At 45.3% G+C, this 19028-nt stretch overlaps 1 non-coding gene across 1 annotated transcript; it reads right to left on the bottom strand.

The window, feature by feature from the left end:
• Positions 1-15098: 15098 nt before the first annotated feature.
• LOC149573759 (5.8S ribosomal RNA) lies at positions 15099-15252 on the bottom strand. Its single transcript, XR_016361328.1, has one exon. It is a non-coding gene; the product is annotated as a 5.8S ribosomal RNA (ribosomal RNA).
• Positions 15253-19028: the final 3776 nt, after the last annotated feature.

Genomic DNA, 19028 nt, shown 5'->3' on the forward strand with positions numbered 1-19028 from the left:
CAAGCTCCCGCCCTTAGCATCACTCTGTAGATCACCGCAATGACACATTGGAATGACAACCATTGCTGAACAACTCCCGAATTTGTGCTGATGGAGTGAGAAAGAAGAGCTAGATTGGGTCAATGAAAATGGCTAAGCCAGATCGGGTCGGCCAACATGGATCACCCACCATTTTTTACTGAGAGCTTTTGATATTAAAGCTCCCATGTAGCCGTGATAAGTAAACCATGACAAATTTCTAGAGTGCCGAGCACCCATAGCAAATTTCCATTATACCAAGCAACGCCAAAGTGCTAGATAAGGGCTCACATTTAGATCAAGTTTTAAAATAACCAAAAAGACATGCGATGGATTGGCAACCGCTACCTCACCTTTTGAAAATCCAAAATCAGCATACACCATTTGAAAATCCAACAATTCGATCCGCCTAGACACCAATGTTTAATCAACGAAAGGGGCATGGGAGAGGCTTGTGGCAACCACCTCTCCTATATAAGTTATTAGTGTGAGGCTCCTTTTGCATTCAAAATCTACGGTAGTAGGGACAACTCCCTTAAAAATACAATTCAATGAAAAATGTGACCAAACAGCCATCAACGACACCATTTTTGGAGCTCGGCAAGATCGGGTCGACAAAAATGGCTCGGCCAGATTGGGTCGGCAGAACGGCTCACCCAGATCGGGTCGGCTAGAATGGCTTGCCTAGATCAAGTCAACCAGCATGGCTTGGCCACTATTTTTCACTAAGAGCTTTCAGTATTAAAGCTCCCATGTAGCCACGATAAGTACACCATGACAAATTGCTAGAGTGCCCAGCACCCATAGCAAATTACCATTATACCAAGCAACACTGGAGTGCTAGACAAGGGCTCATGTTTAGATCAAGTTTTAAAATCACCAAAAAGACACACCATGGATTTGCAACCACTACCTCACCTTCTCAAAAATTATGTCATCAGAAAACATGATCTAAAGGGAAAAACTCTCAGAGATCGCTTAATGCCCCTTTCATTGATTCAACACAATCATACACCGTTTTAAAATCCAACAATCTGATCCGCCTAGACACCAATGTTGAATCAATGAAAGGGGCATGGGAGAGGCTCGCGGAAACCACCTCTCCTATATAAGCTATTAGTGCGAGGCTCTTTCTACATTAGAAATCTGCGATAGCACAGACAAATCCCTTAAAAATCCAATTCAATGAAAAATGTGACCAAACAGCCATCCACGACACTGTTTTTGGAGCTTGGCTAGATTGGGTCGACGAAAACGGATCGTCCAGATCGGGTCGGCCAGAATGGCTTGCCCAGCTTGGGTCGGCTAGCATGGCTCGCCTAGATTGCGTTAGCCAGAATTACTCACCCAGATTGGGTCAGCTAGTATGGCTCGACCACCGAATAGCCATCCACGACCCCATTTTTTCCTAATTTGGCAACGGAGCCAAAAATTGACATTAGTTAGGTGGCGTGATTTCATGACCCACAGGAGTAAATTTACAGTGATGAAAGATGGTAAGTCAACTGGGTGAGACAACTCGACTTGGTGAGCCGACCTAGTGAGAAGACTTGGTGAGAAAACTTAAAGACTCGAATTGGTGGGCACACTTGAACTTTTGACTTGTGAGCCCCCTTGGCGAGATGACTTGGGGAATCAAGCTAGAAATCCAACATGGTGAGCAGACTTTAAGACATGACCGGGTGGGGCAACTTGGTAAGGCGACATGGTAAGTCAATGTGGTGACTTGGTGAGCATCTACTTAAAGAGTCAACTTGTTGAGGCAACTTTTTGGGGTGACTTGGCGAGCCCACATGGTGAGATGCCTTAACGAGTAGAGCTGGCTAGCCTGGTGGTGAGATGACTTGGCCAGCCGACTTGGCTAGCCCAAAAAAACTTAAGCAGTCAACTTAGCAAGACTACTTGGTGGGCCGACCTGGAGGGGCGACGTGATGAATAGTCCTAAAGAGTTGACTTGGTGAGAGTACTTGGTGGGGTGACTTGATGAACAGACTTAAAGAGTTGAATTGATGAGAGTACTTGGTGGGGTGACTCCATGAACAGAGTTAAAGAGTCAACTTGGTGAGAGTACTATGTTGGGTGACTTGATGAATGGACTTGAAGAATCAACTTGGTTAGAGTACTTGGTGGGGTGACTTGATGAGCAAACTTACAGAGTTGACTTGGTGGGCCAACTTGGCTGGGTGACTTGATGAATGAACTTAGAGAATTGACTTGGTGAGAGTACTTGGTGACTTGGTGGGTCAACCTGGCCAGGTGACTTGATGAACGAACATAAAGAGTCCAGTTGGTCAGCTGACCTGGTGGGGTGACTTGATGAATGAACCTAAAGAGTCAACTTGGTGAGAGTACTTTGTGGGCAAACATAGCAGGGTGATTTGATGAACGAACTTAAAGAGTCAATTTGGTGAGAGTACTTGGCGGGGTGACTTGATGAACGAACCTAAAGAGTCAACTTGGTGGGCCAACCTGGTAGGGTGACTTGATGAACAAACTTAAAGAGTCGACTTGGTGGGCCGACCTGGCGAGGTGACTTGATGAACAAACTTAAAGAGTCGACTTGGTGAGAGTACTTGGTGGGCCGACCTGGTGAGGTGACTTGATGAACAAACTTAAAGAGTCGACTAGAGGGGTAAGTTGATGAGAGTACTTGGTGGGCTAACCTGGCAGGGTGACTTGATGAATGAACTTAGAGAGTCGACTTTGTGAGATTAATTGGTGGGTCAAATTGGCGGGGTGACTTGATGAAAAAAATTAAAGAGTCAAATTGGTGAGAGAAATTGGTCGGTCGATTTGGTAGGGTGAATTGATGAACTAACCTAACGTTTTGACTTTGTGATAGTACTTGGTGGGCCAACCTGGCAGGGTGACTTGATGACCAAACTTAAAGGGTCAACTTGATGAGAGTACTTGGTGGGCCAACCTGGTAGAGTGACTTGATGAACAAACTTAAAGAGTCGACTTGGTGAGAGTACTTGGAGGAGTGACTTATTAAATAAACCTAAAGAGTCGACCTGGTGAGAGTACTTGGTGGGCCAACCTAGTGGGGTGACTTGATGAACAAACTTAAAGAGTCAACATGGTGAGAGTACTTGGTGGACTGACCTGGCAGGGTGACTTGATGAACGAACTTAAAGAGTCAACTTGGTGGGCCAACTTGGCAGTGACTTCATGAACAAACTTAAAGAGTCCACTTGGTGGGCCGACCTGGTAGGGTGACTTGATGAACGAACTTAAAGAGTCGACTTGGTGAGAGTAATTTGTGGGCTGACCTAGCAAGGTGACTTGATGAATGAACTTATAGACTCGACTTGGTGAGGTGACTTGATGAATGCACTTGAAGGGTCAACTTGGTGGGGTGACTCTATGAACAGCCCTAAAGAGTTGACTTGGTGAGAGTGCTTGGTGGGGTGACTTGATGAACAGACTTAAAGAGTTGACTTGGTGAGAGTACTTGGTGGGGTGACTTGATGAACGCACTTGAAGAATCAAGTTGGTTAGAGTACTTGGTGGGGTGACTTGATGAACGGACTCAAAGAGTCAACTTGCTGAGAGTACTTGGTGGCTTGACTTGATGAGAAGACTTAAAGAGTCCACTTGGTTAGAGTACTTGGCGGGGTGAACTGATGAACGAACTTAAAGAATTGACTTGGTGGGAGTACTTGTTTGGTCGAACTGGTGGGGTGAGTTGATGAACAGACATAAAGAGTGGACTTGGTGAGAGTACTTGTACTTGTTCTAGTGACTTGATGAAAGAACTTAAGAGTCGACTTCGTGGGGTGACTTAATGAAAGGACTGAAAGAGTTGACTTGGTGAGAGTACTTGGTGGGGTGACCTGATGAAAGAACTTAAAGGATCGACTTTGCGAGGTGAATTGGTGAACGAACCTAAAGAATTGACTTGGTGAGAGCACTTGGTGGGGTGACTTGATGAATGGAATCAAAGAGTCAACTTGGTGAGAGTACTTGGTGGTGCAACTTGATGAGCACACTTGAAGACTCGACTTGGTTAGAGTAATTGGTGGGGTGACTTGATGAACGGACTCAAAGAGTCAACTTGGTGGCTCGACTTGATGAGCAGACTTAAAGAGTCAACTTCATGAGAGTACTTTGCGGGGTGAACTGATGAAAAAAATTAAATAGTCAACTTGGTGGGAGTACTTGGTGGGTCGACCTAGTGGGGTGACTTGACGAACGGACTTAAAGAGTCGACATGGTTAGAGTACTTGTTCTGGTGACTTGATGAACGGACTTGAAGAGTCAACTTGGTGGGGTATCTTAATGAAAGGACTAAATGAGTCAACTTGGTGAGAGTACTTGGTGGGGTGACTTGATGAACAGACTTAAAGGGTCGACTTGGTAGGGTGACTTGATGAATGGACCTAAAGAGTTGACTTGGTGAGAGTACTTGGTGGGGTGAACTAATGAACGAACTTAAAGAGTCAACCTGGTGGGATTACCTGGTGGGCTGACTTGGTGGGGTGACTTGATGAACAGACTTATAGAGTCAACTTGGTGAGAGTACTCATTCTGGTGACTTGATGAATGGACTTAAAGAGTCAGCTTGGTGAGAGTACTTGGTTGGCCGACCTGGCGGGGTGACTTGATGAACAAACTTAAAGAGTCGACTTGGTGAGAGTACTTGGTGGGCTGACCTGGTCATGTGACTTGATGAACAAACTTATAGAATCAACTTGTTGGGCCGACTTGGCTGGGTGACTTGATGAATGAACTTAAAGAGTTGACTTGGTGGGTCGAACTAGTGTGGTGACTTGGTGAGAGTACTTGGTGGGAAAACCTGGCAGGGTGACTTGATGAACGAACTTAGAGAGTTGACTTTGTGAGAGTACTTGGTGGGTCCAACTGGTGGGGTGACTTGATGAACAAACTTAAAGAGTCGACTTGGTTAGAGAACTTGGTGGGCCGAGCTGGCAGAGTGAATTGTTGAATGAACCTAAAGAGTCGACTTTGTGAGAGTACTTGGTGGGCCAACTTGGCGGGGTGACTTGATGACCGAACTTAAAGGGTCAACTTAGTGAGAGTACTTGGTGGGCCAACCTAGTGGAGTGACTTGATGAATGAACTTAAAGAGTTGACTTGGTGAGAGTACTTGGTGGGGTGACTTGATGAACAAACCTAAAGAGTCGACTTGGTGAGAGTACTTGGTGGGCTGACCTCGCGAGGAGATTTGATGAATAAACTTAAAGAGTCGACTTGGTGAGAGTACTTGGTGGGCTGACCTGGTAGGGTGACTTGATGAATGAACTTAAAGAGTCAACTTGGTGGGCTGACTTGGTAGAGTGACTTCATGAACAAACTTAAAGAGTCCACTTGCAGGGCCGACCTGGCGGGGTGACTTGATGAACGAACTTAAAGAGTCAACTTGGTGAGAGTAATTTTTGGGCTAGCTTGGCGGGCTGACTTGATGAATGAACTTAAAGAGTCAACTTGGTGGGGTGACCTGATGAATGCACTTGTAGGGTCGACTTGGTGGGTTGGCTCTACGAATGGACCTAAAGAGTTGACTTGGTGAGAGTACCTGGTGGTGTGACTTGATGAATAGACTTAAAGAGTCACCCTGGTGAGAAAACTTGGTGGGGTTACTTGATGAACACACTTGAAGAATTGATTTGGTTAGAGTACTTGGTGGGGTGACTTGATGAACAGACTAAAAGGGTCGACTTAGCGGGGTGACTTGATGAATGGACCTAAAGAGTTTACTTGGTGAGAGTACTTGGCAAGGTGAACTGATGAACAGACGTAAAGAGTCAACTTGGTGGGCCGACCTGGTGGGCTGACTTGATGAACGAACTTAAAGAGTCAACTTGGTGAGAGTACTCATTCTGGTGACTTGATGAATGGACTTAAGGAGTCGGCTTGGTGGGGTGAGTTGATGAAAGGACATAAAGATTTGACTTGGTGGGGTGACTTGATGAACGAACTTAAAGGGTCAACTTTGCAGGGTGACTTGATGAATGGACCTAAAGAGTTGACTTGGTGAGAGTACTTGGTGGGGTGACTTGATGAACAGACTTAGAGAGTCGACTTGGTGAGAGTACTTTGTGGGCCAACCTAGTTGGGTGACTTCATGAACGAACTTAGAGAGTCAACTTGGTGAGAGTACTTGGTGGGGTAACTTGATGAGCAAACTTCAAGGGTCGACTTGGCGGGGTGACTTGATGAACGGTCCTAAAGAGTTGACTTGGTGAGAGTACTTGTTGGGGTGAGTTGATGAATAGACTTAAAGAGTCGAATCGGTGACAGTACTTGGTGGGGTGACTTTATGAATGAACTTGAAGGGTCGACTTGGTGGGGTGACTTTATGAAAGGACCTAAAGAGTTGACTTGGTGAGAGTACTTGGTGGGTTGACTTGATGAACAAAGTTAAAGAGTCGACATGGTGAGAGTACTTGGTCGGGCGGCTTGATGAACACACTTGAAGAATCGAATTAGTTAGAGTACTTGGTGGGGTGACTTGATGAACAAACTTAAAGAGTCGACTTGGTGGGCCGACCTTGAGGGGTGACTTGACGAACAAACTTAGAGAGTCGACTTGGTGAGGGTACTTGGTGACTTGGTGGCCCGACCTGGCCAGGTGACTTGATGAATGAACTTAAAGAGTCCACTTGGTGGGTCAAGCTGGCAAGGTTACTTGATGAATGAACCTAAAGAGTCAACTTGGTGAGAGTACTTGGTGGGTAGACATAGTAGGGTGATTTTATCAATGAACTTAAAGAGTCGACTTGGTGAGAGTACATTGTGGGGTGACTTGATGAACGAACCTAAAGAGTCGACTTGGTGGGCCAACTTGGCAGGGTGACCTGATGAACGAACTTAAAGAGTTGATTTGGTGGGCTGACCTGGTATGGTGACTTGATGAACAAACTTAAAGAGTTAACTTGGTGAGAGTACTTGGTGGGCTGACCTGGCGGGGTGACTTGATGAACAAACTTAAAAAGTCGACTTGGTGAGAGTACTCGGTGGACTGACCTGGTAACATGACTTGATGAACAAATTTAAAGAGTTGAATTTGTGGGCCGACATGGTCAGGTGACTTGATGAACGAACTTAAAGAGTCAACTTGGTGGGTCAAACAAGCATGGTGACTTGGTGAGAGTACTTGGTGGGCTGACCTAGCAGGGTGACTTAATGAACGAACTTAGAGAGTCAACTTTGTGAGAGTACTTGGTGGGTCAAATTAGCAAGGTGACTTGATGAATGAACTTAAAGAGTCAACTTGGTGAGAGAACTTGTAGCGCCGATATGGTGGGGTAAATTGATGAGAAAACCTAAAGAGTTGACTTTTTAAGAGTACTTGTTGGGCCGACTTGGTGGGGTGACTTGATGACCGAACTTAAAGCATCGACTTGGTGAGAGTACTTGGTGGGTCGACCTAGCAGAGCAACTTGATGAACGAACTTAAAGAGTCAACTTGGTGAGAGTACTTGGTGTGGTGACTTGATGAAAAAACCTAAAGAGTCAACTTTGTGAGAGTACTTGGTGGGCCGACTTGGCAGGGTGACTTGATGAACAAACTTAAAGAGTCAACTTGGTGAGAGTACTTGGTGGGATGACCTGGCAGGGTGACTTGATGAATGAACTTAAAGAGTCGACTTGGTGGGCCGAGTTTGTAGAGTGACTTCATCAATGAACTTAAAGAGTCCACTTGATGGGCCGACCTGGTTGGGTGACTTGATGAACGAACTTAAAGAGTCGACTTGGTGAGAGTAATTTGTGGGCTGACCTAGCGGGGTGACTTGGTGAATGAACTTAAAGAGTTGACTTGGTGGGGTGACTTGATGAACGCACTTGTAGGGTCGACTTGGTGGGGTGACTCAATGAACAGACCTAAAGAGTTGACTTGGTGAGAGTACTTAGTGGGGTGACTTGATGAACACACTTAAAGAGTCAACTTGGTGAGAGTACTTGGTGGGGTGACTTGATGAACGCACTTGAAGAATCAACTTGGTTGGAGTACTTGGTGGGGTGACATGATGAACAAACTCAAAGAGTCAACTTGGTGAGAGTAATTGGTGGCTTGAATTGATGAGTAGACTTAAAGAGTCAAGTCTGTGAGAGTACCTGGTGGGGTGAACTGATGAACAGACTTAAAGAGTCGACTTGGTGGGCCGACCTGGTGGGGTGAATTAATGAACAGACTTGAAGAGTTGACTTGGTTAGAGTACTTGTTTTTGTGACTTGATGAACAGACTTGAAGAGTTGACTTGGTGGGGTGACTTGATGAAAGGACTTAAAGATTCAACTTGGTGAGAGTACTTGGTGGGGCGACTTGATGAACGGACTTAAAGGGTACACTTGGCGGGGTGACTTGATTAACAGACCTAAAGAGTTGACTTGGTGAGAGTACTTGGTAGGGTGAACTTATGAACGGATTTAAAGAGTCAACTTGGTGAGAGTACTCATTTTGGTTACTTGATGAACGGACTTAAAGAGTCCGCTTGGTGGGGTGAGTTGATGAAAGGACTTAAAGAGTCAACTTGGTGGGGTGACTTGATGAATGAAATTAAAGGGAAGACTTTGTAGGGTGACTTGATGAATAGACCTAAAGAGTTGACTTGGTGAGAGTACTTGGTGGGGTGACTTGATGAAAAAACTTAGAGATTCGACTTGGTGAGATTACTTGGTTGGCAAACCTGGTTGGGTGACTTTGTGAATGGACTTAAAGAGTCAACTTGGTGAGAGTACTTGGTGTGCTGACCTTGTGGGGTGGCTTGATGAATGGACTTAAAGAGTTGACTTGGTGCGCTGACCTTGTGTGGTGACTTGATGATCAAACTTAAAGATTTGACTTGGTGAGAGCGCTTGGTGCGCTGACCTGGGGAGCCAAGCTGGTGAGTCAAATTGGTGAGCGAGCTTAAAAAGGCAACTTGGTTGGGAAAGTTGGCGAGGAAAGATGGTAGGCTGACTTGGTGAGCCAGCTTGTTGAGCAAACTGAAAGAGTCAACTTGTTGAGGCTACTTAGTGTGGTGACCTGGCGACCCCACTTGGTGAGGCAACCCAATGATCGAAGCTATCCAACCCTTGGTCACCAGCCCTGAGGAGAGGCAACTTGACGAGCTGACTTGATGAGCAGACTTAAAGAGTCAACTTGGTGAGGCATAAAGATGAGTTGGCTCATTGAGGCGACTTGGTGGGGTGACTCAATGAGCTAACCATGCGAGAAGACCTTGTGACCGAACTAAAAGTATCGACTTGGTGAGCGTGCTTGAATAGTTTACTTGTTGAGCTAACTTGGACAGTCGACATTGTGAGGAGGGCTTAAGACGTGACTTGGTGAGGTGACCCAGGAAGGTCTCGTTAATACCATAAACTTATAACAGAACCATAGAAATAATAGAAAATGTGAGAAAAAAATGTGGTCTTGTCATTTGGACCATAGAAGTGGAATTGCATAATTCATAAGCACAATATGCTAACCCACATGGGTGCCTTAACTACAACAGTCTGCAAGACAAGCTGCCAGCTGTCACCCAGAATTGTCCTAGATAATGTTCGGTCCTTTCTTAAATAGGAAATTGTATGCTGACCAGGAAGGTTCTAGATGCTTGGAATTAATGCCAGCTCCTGATCTACAAGCTCAGGAATGCTATTATAACCCTTCTATCAATTTTTTGAACCTCATTTGGGCACTCTAAGGCCTCTAATGGTGAGCCTGAAGATTTTTAGCATATTTTTCCACCAAAAATTTGCAATAACTTCTCAACACTTATTCTTGAGCTAACTTGGTGAGAAGACTTAGAGATTCAACTCATTTGGGCAACTTGGTGGGGTTGACCTGGCAAGGTGAAACCCACTTGGTGAGAAAACTGCAAGAGTTAGCTTGGTGAGCACACTAGAATTGCCAGCTTGGTGAGGTGACATGGTGAGTTGGCTTAACGAGGTGAGTTGGTGGGGCAACTTGGTGAGGTGACTCGGTGAGTTAGTTCATTTAGATGACATGGTGAGTTGAACTGGGGAGGCAACTTGGCGAGAAAACTTGGTGAGCTGACTTGGCGAGCCAAATTGAGGAGTCAACTTGGTGAGCAAACATTGAGAGTCAACTCATTAAGGAAACTTTGCAAGTCCACCTTGTGAGTCGACCTAGGGAGATGACCTAGGGACAAACTTGGTGAGCATGCTTAAATTGTCAGCTTGGCGAGATGACACGGGGAGCCAACCTAGCGAGCCAACATGGTGAGTGGGCCTAGCACGGCGAGTTGGTGGGGCAACTTGATGAGTGGAATTAGAGAGCCAACTTGGTGAGGTGACTCAATGAGTTGGTTCATTGAGATGACATGGTGAGTTGACATGGTGAGTTGACCTGGTGAGTGAACTTAAAGAGTCAACTTAGCAATGTACTTGAGTCAACTTGGTGAGGTAACCTGGTGAGTGGGCTCAAAGAGTCAACATGGTGAGGCGACTCATGGTGAGGAGCTATCCTTGAGGCGACTTGGTGGGCCTACTTGATTAGTCGACTTGGTGAATTGACTTGACAAGCTGACACAATGAGCAGGGTTAAAGAGGTGACTTGGTGGGGTAACTTGAAAAGCCAACTTATCGAGGCAAGATGGTGAGTCAAATTGGTGAGTTGACTTGGTGACTGCACCTAAAGAGTCAACTTCATGAGGTGACTTAGTGAGTTATATCGCTGATGCGACTTCGGCTGGCCGACCTGGCGAGTGAACTTAAAGAGGTGACTTGGGTGGGCTGACCTGGTGAGTGAACTTAAAGAGTTGACTTGGCAACATACTTGAACAATTGACTTGGTGAGCTGACATGGTCAGTGGTCTTAGAGAAGCAACTTGATGGGGCAACTTGGCAAGCACACTTGCTAGGGCAAGGTGGTAAAATGACTAGGTGAGTCGACTTGGTTAGCTGACTTAGGGAGCTAACTTGGTGAGTGGACTTAAGGAGTCGACTTGGTAAGGCAACTTGAATAGTCGACTCGATGAGCTAACTTGGGGAGATGACATGGTGAAAAGTCTTAAAGAAGAGGTGACCTGGTGGGGCAACCTGGTGAGGCGAGACGGTAAGTCATCTTGGTGAGATGGCTTGATGAGCTGTGCGTAGACTTAAAGATTCAATTCTTGATTTGGCAAAGACCACATGGTCAGATGACTTGGTGAGCTGACCTAGCTAGCAAAATTGGCAAGCAAACTTATAGAATTGACTTGCTGTGCCCATCTAGGATCGTACGCCTAGTTCGACCCAACTTGGGTCACCCGACTGGGTCAACCCATCTCCGTCACCCCAGCCTCGGGGGACCCGACTGGGTCACCAGAGTGGGTTGACAAGGTAAAAAAAAATCATGGGAGGTCCTATACAACGAAAAGTGCTAAATTTTGGGCATTACAAAAAAAAAAACAATTTACCCGCTTTTGGATCACGCACAGGTTTCAGTTCACATATTGCCGAGCTGACTCGAGGTGTTATGCCTAGCTAGCTAGATTCGAGGTAGGGTAGCCAAAATGATCCAATTTGAGAATTTTCTTTATAAAAAGAGATCATGATAGGCCCTGTAAGGCGAAAAGGAATGAAATTTTGGGAGTTCAAAAAAAAATGTTACTCAGTTTTGGATTGCGCACAGGGCTCGGGTCACGTAGCATCAAGGTGCCCTGGGTTACATGATTCAAGCAAAAATTTGATGGTGGAATGAGTCATGCAAAAAAATTGGAGGCCATTAAGGCTTGAGGTGCTTCAAGTCGAGGTTGTCGAGGCGGGTCGCATTGAAAACTTTGGGCATTAACCAAAAAGAAAAAGTTAACCGCTTTTGGATCACATACATGGCTCGGGGCACTTAGAATCAAGTTAAGCATGGTGACATGAGTTGTGCAAAAAATTTGGAGATGACTTGAGTCAGGGTATCTAACTCTATTCGAGTTCAAAACTTTGGGACTTGACAAAAAAAAGAAAAAAGAAAAAGATACCCAGTTTTGGATCACGTAAGTGACTCGAGCCACTTAGAATCAAGGTGAGTGCGGCTACATGAGTCGAGCAAAAAAAATTGAGGCGATTAAGGTTTGAGGCAATTTGAGTCAGGGTCGCTGATTCAATTCAAAAACTTTGGTTGTTAGCCAAAAAAAGAGTTAATCGATTTTGGATCACATACATGACTTGGGGCGCATAGAATCAAGTCAAGCACGGTGACATGAGTGGTTTGAAAAAATTGCAGGTGATTAAGGCTCAAGGCGATTTGAGTTGGGGTTGTTGACATGATTCGGGTTGAAATCATTGGGTGTTAACCAAAGAAGGAAGAAGCTAACCACTTTTGGATCATGTACATGACTCAGAGCACCAAGTTGAGCATGGTGACATGAGTACTGCAAAAAAACTAGAGGCGATTAAGGCTCGAGGTGATACGAGTCAGGGTTTCTGACACATTTTGGGTTGAAAACTTTGGTCATTAACCCAAAAAAAAAGTTGACCACCTTTGGATCATGCACATGACTCGGCACACTTAGAATCATGTCGAGCACAATGACATGAGTCATGCAAAAAAAATTGGAGGTAGTTAAGGCTCGACGCGATTTGAGTCAGGGTTGGGGTAGTTGGGGCGATTTGTGTCGGGGTTTTCGACATGGTTCGTGTTGAAAAATTTGGGCATTAACCCAAAAAAAGAAAGTTGACCTCTTTTGGACCACGTACATGACTTAGGGCACTTAGAATCAAGTCAAGCATGCTGACATGGGTTGTGCAAAAAATTTGTAGCCGATTAGGCTCGAAGCAATTTGAGTTAGGGTAGCCAACTCGATTTGAGTTCAAAACTTTGGGCGTTAACCAAAAAAATAAGTTGGCCAATTTTGGATCATGTACATGAGTCGTCTACCCTCGTGAAAATTACAAAACCCGGGGACCCACCTGGAATTTGCAGTTGAAAGATTTTTCCACCCTCACGAAAATTTACAAACCCCACCCACTCAAAATTTGGACTTGGAAGATTTTTCCACGCTCGCAGAATTTACAAACCCCACCTGCTCGAAATTTGGCACTTGGAAATTATGAAACCCTACCCACCCAAAATTTGGACTTGGAAGATTTTTCTACCCTCATAGAAATTGCAAACCTGACTCGCCTGAAATTGCACTGATTACAAACCCGACCCACATGGAAATTATACTTGGAAGACTTTTTTGCCCTCGAGGAAACTTTGGCACTTGAGAGATTTTTTTGCACTCACAGAATTCACAAAACCCCACCCACTAAGAATTTGGCACTTGGGAGATTCTTTTGCCCTTCTAAAAATCGCAAACCCCACTAGCTCAGAATTTGGGACTTGGGAGATTTTTTCCCCCTCGTGGAAATTTTACAAAACCCCACTCACCAAAAATTTGGCACTCGGGAGATTTTTTTGCCCTGGCAAAAAATTCTACAAAACACCTTCCTCCCACCTAGGATTTGGCACTTGTGAGATTTTTCTACCCTGGTAGAAATTGCAAACCCCACCCACCAGGAATTTGGCACCTAGGAGATTTTTACGCCCTCGCAAAAGTTGCAAACCCCACCCGCAAAGAATTTGGCACTTGGGAGATTTTTTCACCCTCGCAAAAATTGCAAACCCCACTCGCGCAAAATTTGGCACTTGGGAGATTTTTTGCCCTCGTGAAATTTTTTACAAAACCCCAACCACCCGAAATGTGGTACTTGGGAGATTTGATTCGGCAGGTGAGTTGTTACACACTCCTTAGCGGATTTCGACTTCCATGACCATCATCATGTTGTCTTAATCAACCAACACCCTTTGTGGGATCTGGGTTATCGCGCAATTTGGCACCATAACTCGGCTTTCGGTTCATCTCACATCGCTAATTTTGCTTACCAAAAATGGCCCACTTGGAGCTCATGATTCTGTGGCACAGCTCAACAGAGCAACCGCACTGACTTACCTATTTAAAGTTTGAGAATAGGTCAAGGGCGTTACGCCCTTGATGCCTCTAATCAGTTTCTTTACTCGATAAAACTTGCACATGAGCTCTAGCTACCCTAAGGGAAACTTTGGAGGAAACCAGCTACTAGACGGTTTGATTAGTCTTTCGCCCCTATACCCAAGTTAGACGAATGATTTGCATATCAGTATCACTATGGGCCTCCACCAAAGTTTCCTCTGGCTTCACCCTACTCAGGCATAGTTCACCATCTTTTGGGTCCCAATAGGTGTGCTCGCACTTGAACCCTTTACAGAAGATCAGGGTCGGTCAGCAGTGCACCCCCTGAGAGGGGATCTCACTAGTTACCTTCCTTGCACCTTGTGGGTTTTCCCAACCCGCCAACTCGCACACATGTTAGACTCCTTGGTCCATTTTTCAAGACAGGTCAGATGGAAAGCCTGCTAGCCAGCACCACGAGTGCACAAGTGCCCAAGAGCCCACCATAAAGGTGCGCACTTCACTCCTTGATCACTGTAACCGAAGTATTTGTGCAACCAGAAGGTCACACTTGTGCCACCACGATAGCTTGCACTGGCACATCCCTCGAACCGAGTGGTAGACCGACTCACACCATTCTGCATCTGACCGGGGCACATCATTGGCCTCCATCCACTTCCCTCTCAGCAATTTCAAGCACTCTTTAACTCTCTTTTCAAGTACTTGTTTTCTATTGGTCTCTCACCCGTATTTAGCCTTGGATGAAATTTACCACCCGATTAGGGTTGCATTCCCAAATAACCCAACTTGCCAACAGTGCCTCATGGTGCGACAGGGTCTTGGCCCAATGGGGCTCTCACCCTCTCCGATGCCTCCTTCTAGGGGACTTGGGCCTGGTCCATCACTGAGGATGCTTCTACAGACTACAATTCAATAGGCGCGGCCATCAATTTTCATGCTGTGCTCTTCCTGGTTCGCTTGTTGTTACTAGGGGAATCCGGGAAAGTTTCTTTTCCTTTGCTTATTGATATGCTTAAACTCAGTGGGTATTTATGCCTGACTTGGGGATGTGGTAGAGATGTAGCATGCCCACACTGCGGTGGGCCGCTGAGCCTAGAATAAAGTTCCTCGCTGAGCTCATTTTAGCTGATCGCGCACCACTTGCAAACATGAACAGCCATCTCCGCTCCCCACTGGGGAGGGAAAAATTTTGTAGTGCGATGCTCAAGTAGATGTACCCTTGGACGAGGCCTCGAGTGTAACTTGCATTCAAAGACTTGATGATTCACGAGATTCTGCAATTCAAACTAAGTATCGCATTTCGCTACATTCTTCATCATGGCTTAAGCCGAGATATCCATTGCCGAGAGTCATGATTTTATTATGTTTTTGTCTTTCGGTGACCCAAGTGCACAAGGTGTTGGATCGTGCTTCATTCTTTGGATTTCTAAGGTGTGTGATGCACCTGTGTTTTGGGTGTTGACACATCCCAAACCCCAAGCATCCAATGGGTGTGACGAGGAATGTTGTGGTGTATCCCCACCCCATCACCTCGCAAAGGTGGGATTCAATGCGTGGGAGAGCCGTCTAAGTGGACAGGGCCCTTGCCCTGCAAATCATGTGAGTGGACCCATCCTAAACACAAAATGCTCCAAGCGACGAGTCAACACACCTGGGCAAGGCAATGGGGGGTTGCGGCAGTCTTGACTTGCCGTCATCGAAATGACGGATCCATGGCACAGTGCCGCGTATATGATTAGACCATGAAATCTCAACAGGGGATGAGGCTCAAATCCCCTCTGAACTACAACTGAATAGAGACCTCTCACTCTAACGTACACATCATTCGAAGGCACCAATCCTAATCTAGATTGCATCCAAGTCTCTTCTTCACCCCACGGGGAATCCACACTTTCTCTCACAGAATTGGATGTGACCCTCAACCTCGACGGTGCAGGACTTGTAGCTTGGCCATCTAGCACATTATTGTTGGGCCAAGTGACCACATGTTGTTGAGATTTCGGGGGTAGGGAGGAGGCCAGCTCCATCCCCTACACGATTTAGGGTTTTGAACCGACAATGATCCTATCGCAGGTTCACCTACGATAACCTTGTTATGACTTCTCCTTCCTCTAAATGATAAGGTTCAATGAACTTCTCATGATATACATCGTGCACGTGATCGAGTAAGGACACTTAGAGACATCCATTTCCAAGGCATATGCCCCCTACACACTTTTTGGTGCACCCCGTACAAATGGCCATACTTCGACAAGCCCTCCCAAAATTTTGCATATGAAGAGAGATTAAATGCCTTGGGCTTTTTGTCCACAAAATCCAAACACTGAATGCTCTCTTTAGGGGGTAGTTGAATAAGAGTATCTCCCACAAAAACCATGAGCTGTAGTCATTCAGATCGCACGGGTAGGACAGGGTATGGAGATTTTCCGCATCCAAAATAAAATTATCGCTAATACTCTATGCTTCTACTGGCCTAGACCACAAAAGCTATCATGACAGTGCCATACACTTCCATAGGATGAGAAAGTGAAGAGGCGAGCATGCACTAAGAATGCACTAGCGAATAAATTATGCGGCAACCAAACATTTTGTCGGCCCCCCTCTCAATCCCAAGGCTCTACCAATTGGCAAAAACTTAGGGTAGAGAGTGGACCCTTGATGAAATTAGGGACATTAGGTAATGCACCCATGCAACCATCTCTTTCATTCTTGCCATCCAAGCAGGATAAAAATGCAATGATAGAATGTGCCAAGAGACAGAACCCTTGGCTAAAAGATACAACTCCATACACTTAGCAACAAGCGCATCTTAGAATTGAACACCAAATGTGCAGTGTATTGCAAGTCGCGTAGACACCTACATATAGGGTATCCAACAAAACAAAGTGACAAGTACTTCCCACAAGCTCTCGAAATAGATACAAGCACATTGAGCTTCATCTGATCAACTGAATGAATTTCACCTTGAAGGGGCCCAATCCAAAAGTTCCAAAGGTCATCTCCTGGAACTGTTAAGAACTTAACATAGGTTGCAATTAAAGAGAAATTGCAAGGCTGTCACAATGGCTCGAGGCCAAAGCTCTAACTAAGTCAATTTTCTCTTGCAATCACCATGCTGTTGTTCACAGAGAGATCTCCCCATTCACTTGTGACAATGCAGAATCCAAATGCTAGATGCGAGCTCACCCTTGAAAGACCACTTTCCAAGACATCCCTCAATGACACATTGGAACAACAACCTCTGTCGAACCATTCCCAATGTTGTGCCAAATGAGTTTGCATAGAGGTGACCTTAGGGAGCTCTCACGTAGCAATCAAGATGTGCTTTCATACCCATCTCTCACAAAAACCAATGTTAGCTGTGAACAAATTTAGAATCCAAGGCTTGTATCCATCGATATTGTCGGCACTGGGTCTATATTCAAAGGCCATAGAGAGGTTCTCCCTTGCTCACTCTCAAATGCTAGACACAAGCTCTCGCCCTTAGCATCGCTCTCCAGATCACTGCAATGACACATTCGAATGACAACCACTGTCGAACAACTCTTGAATTTGTGCCGATGGAGTGAGAAAGAAGAGCAACTTTTTGGAGCCATGCATAGCAAATGGGCTGCTGCTTCATTCCGCTCTTATATAGATCTGATGTTGTTGATTTCTTTTTGAATCCAAGGCTACATTCTTCCTTGCTCACACAAGCAATGGCTCTTCTCATTGAATGGCCACGGGGAGCTTCCAATTACAAAGGATCCCTTGTCACTCATGATGTGCAGCCCAACTACTAGATGACGGCTCACCCTTTAGATCACTACCCAGGAAACCACCACAATGCAACCATTGGAATGACAACCACTGCCAAACCATTCCAGAAATTTTGTGCCAAAGAAGTTGTTGCAAAGAGAACCACTCTGGGGAGAGAGCCCTCGCATAGCAAAATTGGGATGGCTTCACGGCTCTCCCAATAGAAATGATGTTGGTGCCAATATTCCAAATTCGAATAACGTGTCTTTCTCAAACACTATCACTGCTTCTATTAGGGAGGGTTGCTGAGAGCTTTTGTTATCAAAGCTCCCATTGTAGCCGTGATAGACACACAAAAAATTTCTAGAGCACCAAGCACCCACCTCATGGCTAAACAAGGGCTCACCATTAGATCAACTACAAAATCGCTAAATAGACACGATGTAGAATGGCAACTGCTGCCAAGTCTCTTCCATAATTACATTGGTCAAGTGATCGAAGAAGGTGATCTAAGAGAGAGTTCAAGGCTAGGCAATCATTGGGGAACTCACATCGATAGCAAAAATTCATGCAATACCCGAGCAACACTAGATGAAGGTGCTAGATGAGGGATCCTATTTTAGATCAAGTTTTAAAATCACCGAGTAGAAGCGGTGAGGGCTGGCAACTGCTACCAAAACTTTTTCCGAAATTGCACCAGCTGAGTGACAAGAAAACATGATTCAACATCGGCGTCAACTATTTCAAAATTTGACATATCCATCCACCCTAACACTAGCGTTGAATCAATGAGAGGGGCATGGGAGAGGCTCGCAGCAACCACCTTTCCTATATAAGCTATTAGAGCGAGGCTCGCTCTACATTAGAAATATGTGAACACACCGACAACAGCCTTAAAAATCCAAATAGTTGAAAATTCTTACCAAATAGCCATCCACGACCCAATTTTTTATGAGGTTGTCAGAGGAGCAAAAGATTGTCATCGGTTAGGAGATGTGAATTCATGGAGCCAAGGGAGTGAAATGGTCATTGAGCTCATCCGATCAACTGGATGAATTTCACCTTGAAGGGGCCCAATCCAAAAAGTTTTGGAGGTCATCTCTTGGAACTGTCAAGAACAAGGCCAATCTTACATGCAAACTTTGCTACTGCACAAACATAGGTTGCAATTAAAGAGAAATTTCAAGGCTGTCACAATGGCCCAAGGCCAATGCTTTGACTAAGTCAATTTTATCTTGCAATCACCATGCCACTATTCACAGAGAGATCTCCCCATTCACTTGTGATGTGACATTAGAATGAAAAATTGCTGTCAAACCATTCCCAATGTTGTGCCGATCGATTTGGCATAGAGGTGCCCTTAGGGAGCTCCCACATAGCAATCGGGAT

This window comes from Cupressus sempervirens, chromosome 2 (assembly GCF_028749045.1).
Source record: "Cupressus sempervirens isolate cs-2001-9-10 chromosome 2, ASM2874904v1, whole genome shotgun sequence".
Classification (NCBI taxonomy): domain Eukaryota; kingdom Viridiplantae; phylum Streptophyta; class Pinopsida; order Cupressales; family Cupressaceae; genus Cupressus; species Cupressus sempervirens.